This window comes from Rattus rattus, chromosome 17 (assembly GCF_011064425.1).
Source record: "Rattus rattus isolate New Zealand chromosome 17, Rrattus_CSIRO_v1, whole genome shotgun sequence".
Taxonomy (NCBI): Eukaryota; Metazoa; Chordata; class Mammalia; order Rodentia; family Muridae; genus Rattus; species Rattus rattus.
In genome coordinates, this window is record NC_046170.1 from 2836398 (window position 1) to 2838298 (window position 1901).

Here is a 1901-nt window from a genome sequence, read left to right on the forward strand (position 1 = left end):
ATCCGGCGAGAACAGCATCCAGGGCACTGAGGGGGAGTGTGGGAAGTAGGGCCTGCTCTTCTCTATTGAAAAACCTGGGGACAGGCTCAGTTAACTGAGGGGAAGACTTTTTGAGTAGAAGCCAACTGGAGAGGAAAAGACCTGCTGTAGGCCACCAGGGAAATGTGTTTAGAAAATTATGATTTGTGTGAAATTTTAAATATGTCTACCAGTGTTAAAAATCTTTGTCTGTATTCAGTCCCCAGCCCTCATCCTGCCATCAAACAAGGCATTCTCTCTTCTTCTTTAATGAATGCTGTGCATGAGATTTCTACTCCTGCATCTTCTCGATAGTTCCTTCCTTGTATTTGCCTTTCTCCTTTCCTACTTGCCGGGACTTGGCTTTCCTCTCCAGGATCTTCTTGCGGTCCTTGTCCAGCTTTAGCCTGGTGATACCCACCTTGCTGGGGTGGATGCCCACATGGACAGTTGTGCCGTTAGCCTTCTCTCGCTGGACTCGCTCACTGTCGATGACATATTTCTTCCTGTCCACTTGGACCACTCTAGCCAATCTGTTGGCCTTTGTAGTGTCCTCGAACAACCTGAACTTCGTCGTCCTTTCGAATGGGCATAGTTCGAACATTATACTTCTGTCTCAGTTCTTTGGAAAGAGGAGAAGGCATGATCTTCCTCCGAATGTGAGAAGGGGCTTTGAAATGCTGTCTGCGGTTCTTGCTCTGGTCAGAAGTCACGAAGCGATTGAACTTCATTTTGGCGGCTGCGATCCAGCGATGGCCGCCTGTTCTGTGCATTGTTACTCCATTGTCTAGACCAGTGTTCCGTCCTCAGAAAGGTAAAAGTGATACATTGAAAGACCTTCAATATCTGCGTCAGTGTGTTCTTTTCATAGAAGGTATCCAGACTTTGGTATTAACACATCTGCGTTGCTCTGACGAAAACGCCTAAGAGGACATAAATCAGGAATTATTTGGCTTCAGAAAGTTGCTTGGTTTCGTGTTGGGTAGACATCATGGCTGCAGGAACATGTGGAGGAGGAAGTCTTTCACTGCAAGACGTGCGGGGAACAGAGAAGACATGCTCTCAGTGACCATTTCCTTTGGCTGGTTCATCTCCTGAGCCTTTCACAGCAGATGAAGAGAAAAGCATTCGACCCATGAATGCGTGGATGACGTTTGCCAGTCAAACCATAATGACTTTCAAATATTGAAAAAAAAAACGGTTTTCACTTTTTCTTCATTTTTCCCTTTTATTGAAAATAGATAACCTTTCTCATACGATATATCCTGACCACAGTCTCCCCTCTCTCTACTTCTCCCATTTCCTCCCCCTCTCCCCTTCCCTCAGATCCACTCTCTTTCTGTCTTCCGTTAGAAAAGGACAGGCTTCTAAGAGATAACAAACAAAAAACATGACAAAATAAGACATAACGAGGGAAAACAGAAACCATCCCATCGAGTGAGGTTGGACAAGGCAACCTGACATAAGGAAAAAGAGCCCCAAGGGCAGGAACAAGAGAACCACTCATTCACAAACTCAGGGGTCCCATAAAATCCCTAAACTGAGAGCTGTGATATCCGCACAGGAGACCTGGTGCAGACCCGAGCCAGTTCTCTGCTACTCCATTCGGTCTCATATGAGCTTTGTTCAGCTGATTCAGAGGGTCTTGTTCTCTCGGTGTCCTCCATCCCTGCTGCTCCTCCAAGGGACTCCCTGAGCTCTAAGGGGAAGGATTTGACTCCCATTTAGGGCTGAGTGCTCCAAGGACTCTCTCTTTCTCTATGAGTAATGTCTGGCTCTGTTTGCATCTACCGTAGGAGGAAGCTTCTTTTGTGTTGACTGCATAAAGGACTGATCTATGAGTACCGCACAATATCATTGGAAGCCATTATACTGATACTTAT

The 1901-nt window shown here is 46.1% G+C and overlaps 1 pseudogene; it reads right to left on the reverse strand.

Annotated features, from left to right (window-relative positions):
- Positions 1 to 303: 303 nt before the first annotated feature.
- On the reverse strand, positions 304 to 749 carry LOC116886336 (annotated as a pseudogene).
- Positions 750 to 1901: the final 1152 nt, after the last annotated feature.